Source organism: Oncorhynchus kisutch, linkage group LG12 (assembly GCF_002021735.2).
Source record: "Oncorhynchus kisutch isolate 150728-3 linkage group LG12, Okis_V2, whole genome shotgun sequence".
Lineage (NCBI taxonomy): Eukaryota > Metazoa > Chordata > Actinopteri > Salmoniformes > Salmonidae > Oncorhynchus > Oncorhynchus kisutch.
In genome coordinates, this window is record NC_034185.2 from 37885735 (window position 1) to 37899270 (window position 13536).

A 13536-nucleotide genomic window follows, 5' to 3' on the forward strand; every position below is an offset into this window, starting at 1 on the left:
TTTGAGGCCATGACTATTTGAATGAATATGTTGAGAGATACAGGATTAAAAAGCTTGAGTGTCTCAATTGATCCGAGGTCCTGGCAGTTCTGTGAATACTCAGGACAATAGATTTTTGAAGAAATATGCAAATTCAAAGAGGAGTCCAAACTTTGTTTTGTAATGATTATGATATTTTCGTCGAAGAAGTTCATGAATTCATCACTGCTCAAATGAAGGCCGTTCTCACTTGGGGAATGCTGCTTTTTAGCTTTGCAACAGTATCAAAAATACATTTGGGGTTGTTTTTATTCTCCTCAGCCTGGTTGGAAAAGTAGGCTGATTGAACAGCAGTGAGAGCTTTTCGATATTGCACGGTACTGTCTTTCCAAGCTAGTCGGAACTCCGTTTCAATTTTCTGGAAGCTTGCTTCGGGACTCTGGTATTTTCTGTATACCAGGGAGCTAGTTTCTTGACTTTTTAAAATTTTGTTTTTAGTTGTGCGACTGCATCTAGGGTATTATGCAAGGTTAAGTTTAGATCCTCGGTTAGGTATTTAATTGATTTTTGTACTCCAATGTCCTTGGCTAGGTGGAGGGAGTCTGGGAGGGCATCTAGGAATCTTTGGGTTGTCCATGAATTTATAGTGCGGCTTTTGATAATCCTAGGTCGGGGTCTAAGCAAATTATTTGTTGCGATTGCAATTGTAATAAGATGGTCCAATAGTCCAGGATTATGAGAAAAAACATTTAGATCCACAATATTCCACTGGACAAAACTAGATCCAGGGTATGATTGTGGCAATGCGTAGGTCCTGAGACATGTTGGACAAAACCCACTGAGTCAGTAATGGCTCCAAAAGCCTTTTGAAGTTGGTCTGTGGTCTTCTCCATGTGTATATTGAAGTCACCAAAAATTCTAATATTACATGCCACGAGGTCCGATAGGAATTCAGGGAACTCAGTGAGGAATGCAGTATACGGCCCAGGAAGCATGTAACATAAACTTGTTTTGAAAAGCGATTGAGTAGATTTCATGACTAGAACCTCAAAAAATTAAAACAGGATCATTTGTTTTCAGAAATGGACATTTGCGGTCATAAATGTTTTAACAACACCTCCGCCTTTATGGGATAAGTGGGGGGAAATGGTCACTAGAGTAACCAGAAGGAGTGGCCTCATTTAACGCAGGAAATTCATCAGTCAGGCCAATCACATCGAGTTTGTGATCAGTGATTAGTTTCTCTGAATATGACTGCCTGAGAAGTGATGAGGGATCTAACATTAAGTCATCATATTTTGAGATGTAAGGTATTATCACAATCTCCTTCAAAAATGACGTTTGGTGGAGGTTTTTATTCCAGTGAGATTGCTAAGGCGAACAACGCTGTGTTTAGTTTGGCCTGACCTAGATCGATGGACAGACATGGTCTTGATGGGGAAAACAGAGCTGACTACACTGACTGTGCTGGGGCAGACTCCACTAAGCTGGCTAACAGCCTGCTGCCTGGCCTGCACCCTATCTCATTGGGGAACTAGAGGAGTTAGAGCCCTTTCTATTTGATAGATAAAATCAGAGCACCCCTCCAGCTAGGATGGAGTCCATCACTCCTCAGGAGGCCAGGTTTGGTCCTTTTTGTGGGTGAGTCCCAGAAAGAGGGCCAATTATCTACAAATTCTATCTTTTGGGAGGGGCAGCAAACAGTTTTCAACCAGCGATTGAGTTGTGAGACTGTGCTGTAGAGCTCATCACGGCTCAGACCCCATAACGGGTGGAGGAGAGACCCGAGAGTGCTCGGCTGAATGAGCGACACCGGTTGAGCATGCAGAACAGCATTTCTCTCCACACTCTAAAAGTAAAAGGTTCCTGGAGTATCCTTGAGAGGTTCTTCAAATGTAATCTGTGGAGGAACCCCTTTAAGTTCTTAAAAAAACTACTTTTAATGGATCCTCGAAGAACCTTTTGGGGTTAACTTACCCCCCCTCCCCTGTTATTTTGTTTTATTATTATTAATAAACCCAGCACAAGTCCAATGGGTTTATCTTCTAGCGTGTTGATGTTAATGTGTTGATGTTCTCCGTATCCATAGCCAGAATGATTTTGCAGTGCATGGTGATCGAACAGGTTTCCTGTTTTATTTACCAGAGGTTTAGGGAGGGTGAAGTCTTTGCATCCAAAACATTGTAATTATACAGATGATTAATAATATATGTACACAACAGTATTCATACCTTGGTTGTTGTGGTGAATGTGAATGAAAAAAAACTGTTTTGATAATGGGTTTCATACGCATACCTCGTCCATAATGTAGAGGCCTATGGGATATTCATTGACGAGGAAAGGAAGGAGGATGGTAAGTATGATATGCATACATACCAGTACCAATTGACATACCTTTGTATGCCTCCTTGTCTGTATACCTGCAGACAGACACAAAAGAGAGCAGTTCAGTCATCTGCACCCATTACAGCTAGCCTTCAGCATATTCCTATAGGCTGCATATTCTCATATTCTTCCTCATTCAAGGGTTTTTCTTTATTTTTACTGTTTTCTACATTGTAGAATAATAGTGAAGACATCAAAATGATGAAATAACACATATGGAATAATCAAAAAAGTGTTAAACAGATTCAGATTCTTTAAAGTAACCCAACTACATGATCCCATATGTGTTATTTCATAGTGTTGAAGTCTTCACTGTTATTCTACATTGTAGAAAATAGAGAAAAACCCTTGAATGATTAGGTGTGTCCAAACTTTTGACTGGTACTGTACATTTGAGATAAGTAAAGCAGTACGTAAACATTATTAAAGTGACGAGCATTCCATTATTAAAGTGGCCAGTATTTCCATGTCTATATATATAGGGCAGCAGCCTCTAAGGTGCAGGGTTGAGTAGCCGGGTGGCTATTTAACAGTACGATGGCCTTGAGATAGAAGCTGTACTGGTGCACCTGTACTGACCTCGCCTGTCGCAAGAATGTACTGACCTCACGTTCGTTGTAAGAATGAGTGGACCAAGGCACAACGTGAGTAGAGTTCCACATATTTATTATAGTGAAACCTCAAAACAACAAAGATATACGAATGTGCAATACGTACCGCACATAGGCACTAAACAAAAACAATATCCCACAACGCAGGTGGGAAAAGGACCACACTAAGTATGTTCCCCAATTAGAGGCAACGATCTACAGCTGCCTCCAATTGGGAACCATATTCACACCAACATAGAAATTAAAGACTAGAACACCCCCTAGTCACGCCCTGACCTAAAACACCATAGAGAACCCAGAGGGCTCTCTATGGTCAGGGCGTGACATCGCCTTCTGTATGATACTGGGATGAACAGGCCGTGGCTCAGGTGGCTGATACCCATGATGATATTTTTGCCTTCCTGTGAAATCGGTGCTATAGGTGTCCTGGAGGGCAGTCAGTATTCCCCCAGTGATGCGTTGGGCCACTCTCTGGAGATCCCTGCGGTTGCAGGCGGTGCTGTTGCCGTACCAGGCAGGGATACAGCCCAACAGGATGTTCTCAATTGTGCATCTGTAAAAGTTTCTGAGGGTCTTAGGGGCAAAAAATATATAGTCCCACATGTGCAAACCAGATGGGATGGCGTATCGCTCCAGAATGCTGTGGTAGCCATGCTGATTAAGTGTGCCTTGAATTCTAAATAAATCACCGGCAGTGTCACCAGCAATGCACCCCCACACCATCCCACCTCCTCCTCCATGCTTCACAGTGGGAACCACACATGCGGAGATCATCCATTCACCAACTCTTCATCTCAAAAAGACACGGTGGTTGGGAACCAAAGATCTCAAATTTGAACTTATCAGACCAAAGGACATATTTCCACTGGTCTCTGGTCTAATGTCCATTGCTTATGTTTCTTGGCCTAAGCAAGTCTCTTCTTATTATTGGTGTCCTTTAGTAGTTGTTTCTTTGCAGCAATTCGACCATGAAGCCCTGATTCTCCTCTGAACAGTTGATGTTGAGTTATGTCTGTTACTTGAACTCTGTGAAGCATTTATTTGGGCTGCAATCTGAGGTGCAGTTAACTCTAATGAACTCATCCTCTGCAGCAGAGGTAACTCTGGTTCTTCCTTTCCTGTGGCGGTCCTCATGAGAGCCAGTTTCATCATAGTGCTTGATGGTTTTTGCGACTGCATTTGAAGAAACTTTCAAAGTTCTTGAAATGTTCTGGATTGACTGACCTTCGTGTCTTAAAGTAATGATAGACTGTTGTTTGTCTTTGCTTATTTGAGCTGTTCTTGCCATAATATGGACTTGGTCTTTTACCAAATAGGCCTATCTTCTGTATACAATCCCTACCTTGTCACCACACAACTGATTGGCTGTCACGACTTCCGCCAAATTCGGTCCCTCTCCGTGTTCGGGCGGCGTTCGGCGGTCGCCGTCACCGGCCATCTAGCCATCACCGATCCACATTTTCCATTTGTTTTGTCTTTGTCTTACACACCTGGTTTCAATTCCCCAATTACTTGTTCATTATTTAACCCTCTGTTCCCCCATGTTTGTTTGTGAGTAATTACTTATTGTATTGCGGTCCGTATTTGTGGCCTTGTATTTATACGACGTGTATTGTTATATTATTGAGTAAAATTGCTTTCATTACTCATATCTGCTGTCCTGCGCCTGACTCATCTCACCAGCATTACATTGGCTCAAACCCATTAAAAAAGGCACACCTGTTATTAAAATCCCCATGTACAGTAAATGCAGCCTCAGGATATGTGGTTTCCAGTTTGCATAAAGTCCCGTGTAGATCCTTGAGGGCATTCGTGGTATCAACTTTGGTGCAAAAAGTGCAAATCAATCCCAGAACAACAGCAAAGGACCTTGTGAAGAGGTACAAAGTATCTATATTCACGATAAAACGAGTCCTAAATCAACATAACCTGAAAGGCCACTCAGCAAGGAAGAAGCCACTGCTCCAAAACCGCCATAAAAAAGCCAGACTACAGTTTGCAACTGCACATGGGGACAAAGGTTGTACTTTTTGGGGAAATGTCCTCTGGTCTGATGAAACAAAAATAGAACTCTTTGGCCATAATGACCATCATTATGTTTGGAGGAAAAAGTGGAGGCTTGCAAGCCGAAGAACACCATCCCAACCGTGAAGCATGGGGGTGGCAGCATCATGTTGTGGGGGTGCTTTGCTGCAGGAAGGACTGGTGCACTTCATAAAATAGATGGCATCATGAGGGTGGGAAATGATGTGGATATATTGAAGCAACATCTCACGACATCAGTCAGGAAGTTAAAGCTTGGTCACAAATGGGTCTTCCAAATGGACAATGACCCCAAGCATACTTCCAAAGTTGTTGCAAAATGGTTTAACGACAACAAAGTCAAGGTATTGGAGTGACCATCACAAAGCCCTGACCTCAATCCTATAGAAAATTTGTGGGCAGAACTGAAAAAGCGTATACGAGCAAGGTGTTCTACAAACCTGACTCAGTTACACCAGCTCTGTCAGGAGGAATGGGCCAAAATTCACCCAACTTATTGTGGGAAGCTTGTGGAAGGCTACCCTAAACGTTTGACCCAAGTTAAACAATTTAAAGGCAATGCTACCAAATACTAATTGAGTGTATGTAAACCTCTGATCTACTGGGAATGTGATGAAAGAAATAAAAGCTGAAATAAATCATTCTCTCTACTATTTATTCTGACATGACATATTTTTAAAATAAAGTGGTGATCCTAACTGAGCTATGATAGGGAATTAAGTTTCAGGAATTGTGAAAAACTGAAGTGTATGAAACTTCCGAATTCCGACTGTAACTTCAATTGCCCTGGGGGTTACGAACAAAGGCTTGAATTCGGGAAAGTCATATTCCTGGTCGAAATGCTGGTGAGTTGCCGCCGATCTGATATCCAAAAGTTATTTCTGACTGTATGTAATAACAGAAAAAAACTTTCTTGGCTAATAACGCGCAAAAAAACTGTTTCGTTGCCTAGGAGCTAAAAGCAGAGGTGCCATGTCTGTCATGCAATCTTACAGGTTTAGAAAATTTGCACAAATATAACAATATCAATTTTGATCACTAAGGGACAAACCTTACCTTAAATTGTGGAGATCTTAAAATTTTTCAGTTGAGTACCTGCACCTGCTGTCCTTTTTTTTTTTAAATTTTATTTTATTGAATATCTGAAACATACAATATACTTGCAGTGAAGCCGCTCAACAACTACACCATACCTGTTATCCAACAGACTCTCATTCAGAGCGACACACAGAAGCATCCAGGGTCAATGCTCGTGCTCAAGGGCACGTTGACATATCTCCCAAGAGGCCAAAAAACGTGAACCCGAACCCTCCAAGATCCCCCCACAGTTCCCCAATAGTTGTCCCTCAACCATCTCCTACACGCGTCACGACACATATCTTGCGACTTTCCATTACCTCTCTAAGATCTCCTACATCTTTAGCCTCTTCGGATTTCCTTGCAACATAAACTTAGTCCTCTCACTGTCAACTGCCTTTAACATGTGTAAATATTTGTATGAACAAAAGACTCAACAACTGAGACATAAACTGAACAAGTTCCACAGACATGTGACTAACAGAAATGGAATAATGTGTCCCTGAACAAACGGGGTCAAAATCAAAAGTAACAGTCAGTATCTGGTGTGGCCACCAGCTGCATTAAGTACTGCAGTGCGTCTCCTCCTCATGGACCATATTTGCCCGTTCTTGCTGTGATATGTTACCCCACTCTTCCACCAAGGCACCTGCAAGTTCCCGGACATTTCTGGGGGGAAATCACCCTCCGATCCAACAGGTCCCAAACATGCTCAATGGTATTGAGATCCGGGCTCTTCACTGGCCATGGCAGAACACTGACATTCCTGTCTTGCAGGACATCACACACGAGCAGTATGGCTGGTGGCATTGTCATGCTGGAGGGTCATGTCAGGATGAGCCTGCAGGAAGGGTACCACATGAGGGAGGAGGATGTCTTCCCTGTAACGCACAGCATTTAGATTTCCTGCAATGCCAACAAGCTCAGTCCGGTGATGCTGTGGCACACCGCCCCAGACCATGACGGACCCTCCACCTCCAAATCCATCCCGCTCCAGAGTACAGGCGGTGTAACGTTCATTCCTTTAACGATAAATGCAAATCTGACCATCACCCCCGTCAATGAAGAGCACTTTTTGCCAGTTTTTGTCCCACAGGTGTGATGTTCGGATGTACCGATCCTGTGCAGGTGTTACATGTGGTCTGCCACTGCAAGGACGATCTGGTGTCCATCCTGTCTCCATCTAGTGCTGTCTTAGGCATCTCACAGTGTGGACATGGCAATTTATTGCCCTGGCCACATCTGCAGTCCTCATGCCTCCTTGCACCATGCCTAAGGCATGTTCACGCAGATGAGCAGGGACCCTGGGCATCTTTCTTTTGGTGTTTTTCAGAGTCAGTAGAAAGGCCTCTTTTGTGTCCTAAGCTTTCATAACTGTGACCTTAATTGTCTACTGTCTCTAAGCTGTTAGGGTCTTAACAACTGTTCCACAGGTATGTTGTGTCTTTGGCTTTGCCGGATTAAGTGATATGACATGCTATTCTATAAAATAATTTATCCGTAATTAATATTACCTGATTGAGCTAATCATGTAAATGTAATTAACTAGAGAGTCAGGGCACCACAAAATAATATTTATAGAGCTGTTATCTTCCGATTAAACTCTTAAAGACCTAGTAATATTTGATCAATAACAGTCAATATTAATCGTCACCTTAATTCAGTCTCACCTGAATGTTGTAAATTCTTGGTTATCTTCACGAACCCTGGCTAACAAGTTTTATCAACAATACAAAATTGGGTTTAATTATTTATTTACTAAATACCTAACTAATCACACAGAATTACACATACACATAATTAATCATAACTTGATTACAAATTACGTCATAAAGGAAAACGTCCCTAGCGGGCAGAACAGATATGACAGCTTGTTACACAAAAGAAAAGGGTCTGGGAATGAGTGAAAGAGCGGGAAGACTGAGGAACAAAGGGTGAAGCTGTGCTATCATAAATACATTATTTTATGCATTCTAAATTACCGCCCATTTGGAAAAGGAAAATGCAATAAATATTTACTCTGAGCTGCGCTTCGGTAGGTTGGTGGTAGATGGAAGGCTGTGTTGCCCAACTGAGTCCTTTGTCCTTTGAAGAATGTCTCTGCTGGTAAATTGGGTACGTTGTAGTAACGTTGTTGTGTGGTAGACGGGATACTCTGTCTGTTCCTTCCTAACCTGCGTTTGCAGCTGCTGTTGCTAACTCAACTGCTAGGAGGTATCACTTCTGTAGTGTATAAGAGTTCAAAGTTCATACCATTTGCAACCAAAGCTCATGCTGGGGTTGGCTTCGTTCTGTAGTTATTATCTGAACCATTCTGACATCGGACCATCGTCCTCACATCCTCGGAACAGGAGGTTCATTTGTCATCAAGGCTTTATATAGGAAGGGAGAAAAGAGGTGTGTTTCATAGTTTACAACCTATGTCTCTTCATGTGAGTCGGGCCTAATTCACTCATGAAAACCCAAATCTCACATTTTAGAAGCTAAAATCACATTTCATCCCATCACGAATAATTTCATATTCAAACATTTAAATTGAACAACAATTCCATGTTGATCCGATAACTCTGATGTGTAGACTTTCCACTGTAGAGTTTATGTCATCTTATCATTGATGAGAATGTCTCAGATGACAACCGAACTGACATCATATTCATTAAGTACCACCGCATATGTTCAATTGGTCGGATTACCAGAATATAGTTCATTTCCCCCCCACCTTCTGATGTTTCCAGAATCTCTATATTAACCAAGGTGTTTGCAAATGTAACATCAGTAGGGTAGAGAGAGGAAAAAAGGGGAAGAGATATTTATGACTGTCATAAACCTACCCCCAGGCCAACGTCATGACAGTTGCATGTTCATTAATTGTTTACGGTTCATTGGACAAGCAAGGGAAACAGTGTTTTAACCCTTTACAATGAAGATCTGTGAAGTTATTTGGATTTGGATTAATTATATTTGAAAGATAAGGTCATTTTTGCTGAGTTTATATATTTCAACTATGCTGTGATGTTTAACATACAATTTCAATATATCTAATCGAATAGAATCCACAGATTGCGAGTTGAAGATAAATACTTTTACTAAGAGTATTAGTATATTAGTAATTGACTGACCCGGTCTCTCCAGATCTCCTAATAGTACTATTTCTAGGGTCAATTTTAGATCAATGCTTTGCATTTTCAGCTATTCCTGAACCTGAGATCAGAAACAGGCTACCTGAGGGCAATACCAAAACAAATGGTCTATTGATTCTGTATCCTCACAACAAAACCTGTAGAGCTTCGATGATTTTATGCCCCAAATATTTAACATTTTGTTGGTGGCAAGAATTCTATATAATAATTTTAGCTGAAAAGCACAGAGTCTTGAATATTGTGTTGTTTTATATATCAACTCATACACCCTGTAACATGGAATCGGTACATCAAAAATCTCTTCCCAACTATTTTGTCATCTGTATGGTACAGTTGTCAACATCCTGGTCCTCAAATGAAACTGGTATACTTTCCTATTTATGCTATTTTTATTCCTTCGACAGTTTTGATCCTTTACATTGGGCAGACAGACCAGTTCCCTACCTCATCCCGCTGCCACCTGCCTCCTCCATTTTTGGGGTAATGCTGTAAATCAAATGGTAGTACTCTTGGATTGAGCAGACCTTCCCGTACAACTCCATGAAGGGCATAACTCTACCATTCCAATTTACAATATAGTTTTAGAACTAAATACAATTTTCAAACATTTTTCCCATAAATAGGGGTATTTTATCAACCAGCACATTTGAGTTTGGCCATAATATTTGTTGTAATATTTGTTCTATCTTTTCAGGGGGATGAATTTGAAATTGTAGCCATCTCTGCAATGCTTGTTTGAAAAAGAGAGATACTTTGAAAAAAGTATAATGTTCAATTAATTGAAAATGAGACATTTTAAACAATGGATGAGCTTTTCTTAATAATCTACTTGAGAACCATTTAGGGTTCAAGTAAAACTTTTGAATAAGTGAAGCTTTCAGAGAGAGGTTTAGTGCTTTTATATTTAATAATCTCAACCCACCCAATTCATATTCATTATGTAGATTTATCTAGTCTGGTTTAGCGTCCCAAATTAAGCTAAATATTTTTTGCTCATTTGATTTGAAAAACAAATCAGTTTAGGCAGCGCCATATGTAAGTGAGTAAACTGAGATATGACTACAGAGTTAATCAGGGCAATTTTTCCATAAATAGAAAGATATTTACCTCTCCATGGTGGCTGGATCTTGTCTTTTTTAGTTTTCTATTGAAATTCATTGTGGAGAGCTTATATATATATATTTTGTGATATGAATACCAATGATGTCTACTTCCCCATCAGCCCATTTTATAGGTAATCTGCAGGGTAATGTAAAAGTTGTATTTTTGAATGATCCAATACGTAATATTGTACACTTATCATAATTAGGTTTTAGTCCAGAGAGTACAGAAAAGTTATCTATATCTTCAATGAGACATTGCAGGGATCTAGCTTCCGGACTTAATATAAAACTTGAGTCATCGGCATGCATGGACACCTTTGTTTTTAAGCCTTGGATTTCTAATCCTCTAATGTTGTTATTCGATCTGATTTTAACAGCTAGCATTTCGATGGCCATAACGAATAAATATGATGACATCGGACACCCTTGTTTATACCTCTTGACAATTCAAAACTCTCTGAGAAGTATCCGTTATTTATTATTTTACACCTGGGGTTGCTATACATAATTTTTTCCCATTTTATAAGAGAATCTCCGAAATTAAAAAAATCCAGGCATTTATAAATAAAATCCAGTCTTATTTTATCAAATTATTTTTCAAAATCTGCTATAAATACCAGGCCTTGCTTCTTAGATGTTTCATGATGTTCTATTATTTCTAGTAGTTGTCGTATATTATCTCCAATGTATCGCCCATGTAAAAAACCTGTCTGATCAGGATGAACAATACCTAGTTTTAACAGTATGCATTTCGCTAGTATTTTGCATCACAACATTTAAGTGTAAGAGGCCTCCAGTTTTTTAGATAGACTGGGTCTTTATATTTGCCATCTGGGTCTTGTTTTAATAATAGAGAAATCAGACCTTCCTGCTGAGTACCTGACAAACTACCATTTCTATAGGAGTAGTTAGAACAATCTAACAATGGAGCTTTTAGTATATCAAAAAAGGCTTGATATACCTCTCCCGATATGCCATCAAGCCCTGGGGTTTTTCTAGACTGAAAGGATTTCACAATTGTTAATTTTCAATTTGTAATATTATTTGGAAAGAATTCCTTACCATAATCTTCATTCAGTGGGAGAGGATGAGACGGAAAAGAGAACATCTGCCTAAATAATTTGCTTCCTCCTTTAAAATATAATTCGGAGAATCATAGATGACTCCGTTTTCAGTAACGAGTTTCTGTAAGTTATTTTTGTTAGCGTTCCTGCATTGGAGATTCAGGAAGAATTTTGTGAATTTTTCTCCATATTCCATCCAGTTTGCTGTATTTTTGTAATAGATTACATTAGATCATTTTTGAATAAGTTCCTCCAGTTCTTTTTGTTTTTCCTCTAACTTATTTTGTATCTCAAGTATCGTTTTTATTGCCATCTACCAGTACTATTAGTTCATGGATTTCCCTTGTTAGTCTTATCTCTTTAGCCAGAAACAGCTTTTGCATTTATTGATTCATTTTGAATTGAATGACCTCTGAATGTACATTTAAAGGTATCCCAAACAATAAGGGGATTTGCTGAACCTACATTGGAAAAATTATAGTTACACATTTTTTTGTCTTAGATAAAAAAAATATGCTGTTCTCCAGTAAACTATGATAACATTTCCAATATCCCCGTCCATGTGGGATGGTGATGATAGTTTGTAGAGTGATTACCTTTACGGTCCATTGAAGTACTTAACACTTTGTTAAAGTCTCCTACCATAATGGTATGATCATTTGTTGCCTGTAAATTCAATAAATTTGTATAAATGTTTTTGAAGAAGTATGGATGATCCTGATTTGGACCATATAGATTCATGAGCCGAATGTATTTGTTGTCCACTTTCATATTCAAAAAGATCCACCTTCCTCGCAAATCATTCCTGACTATTTGCACATTCAGATCCAAATTTTTGTTAATTAATATCATCACATCTTTTGAGTTCCTTTGTCCATGACAGAAAATGATTTCACTACCCCATTCCTTTTTCCACGCAACGTCATCAAGGATGTAGAGTGAGTTTCCTGTAAACAGTATATGTTATATTCCTTTTCTTTTAGTCATGTGACTGATCTTCTTTTTTATCATCTGCTAAACTGTTACAATTATAACTGGCTGTACTTATTTCACCCTTTACCATAACTAGATACTATTCTCAGTCTAAATGGACCATACTTAGTGCTTGTAAAGTTACTGCCATCAGAGGTATTATGATGGTCAAAATTAGTGCTTTCAAATGTCTGATATTTAGAATCCAAGAAATAGGTTCTAGCAATATTTGTTTTATTCTTGCCCATTTGCCTGTGAGCCAATGCCACAGATGTTAGAACATTGAAACAAGATATTATGTGTGTAGTAAATCTGAGTAGGTTGATGTGTATGATATTGGATGTGATTTAGTGAGTGTGTACGATGTCTGTATAAGAGTAAGACTATAATGTGTGATGTCCAAATGAACAATAACTCCGCCAATTTGCATGGTTCAGTGTCTATGTGCGTAACATGTAGTGCGTATAGCCTTAATATTCATGATGATAATTGTAATCCATATCGTATCACCATCATGGTTGCATCATAATTACCTTTAACATCATTGAAAAACACATCCCAGCCTTTCCATAGCAATTGACGTTTCACATGATCATGAAAGAGACCTTGCATGAAATGATAGCAATGAGTCTTTCCCATGATGACGAAAGGTGTCTGTAGTACAGCCAGCTAGCACTCGCAGAATCCATGCAAAAAATGGAACACAAATTTGCAGTCCCAGCCGTAAAAGGCTAACCGCGGCGTGGAATCCTTTGCAACAAAATTTTAGTTCTGAATAAAATCGATTTAATGAAAAATATATTTAATATAAACAACAAACCGAGTGCAGATAGTACAATGTTCTGTTGCGCGCTCTGATGATGTATGTTTCATGATGACGTGTTGCGTGATGACCTGCTGCACGTTAGATACTGCACTGTTGGAGCTAGGAACACAAGCATTTCACTACACCCGCAATAACATCTGCTAAATATGTGTATGTGACTAACACAATTTGATTTGATTTGTGTGTGTGCACGGCCACGTGTCAGCCAGCCTGTCTGTCTGTCTGTCTAAAGATAAAGATAATCACCTTGTATGTTGGCAAAGATCTCAGCCTCCCACTTGTCAAGTAGTTCCTCTTTGTTGTAAAGCTCCTCGTGGGTCTTTGTAGAAAACTAGA

The 13536-nt window shown here is 39.5% G+C and overlaps 1 protein-coding gene across 4 annotated transcripts in view; it reads left to right on the top strand.

Moving 5' to 3' along the window:
• Positions 1-13536, top strand: part of LOC109900967 (serine/threonine-protein kinase PAK 5) — a 112496-nt gene that overhangs the window by 65274 nt on the left and 33686 nt on the right. The window lies entirely within an intron of this gene.